A 285-nucleotide genomic window follows, 5' to 3' on the forward strand; every position below is an offset into this window, starting at 1 on the left:
AAACTGTAAAAACGCCCATTTCCACCCAAATCACCTCAGAGGTGGCGTCTTTTTTGCTAAACCTCTCTAAAAAGGTCAAATATCACTTGTTTTGCATCAATCTTGATACAGGGTACTTATTATATGTTTTAATTTGGATTCCTAAAGCTTATAGTCTACTAACCCAGTGTTTCCCAACCGGGGGTACGCGTACCCCTAGTGGTACGCGAAGGAACTGCAGGGGGTACGTTGAATTCCAAGGTGACAAGTACAAAAAAAAATAATCCCGTCAAAAATGATAGTGTG

This window comes from Notothenia coriiceps, unplaced genomic scaffold (genome assembly GCF_000735185.1).
Source record: "Notothenia coriiceps isolate Sejong01 unplaced genomic scaffold, NC01 NC01_scaffold00029269, whole genome shotgun sequence".
Lineage (NCBI taxonomy): Eukaryota > Metazoa > Chordata > Actinopteri > Perciformes > Nototheniidae > Notothenia > Notothenia coriiceps.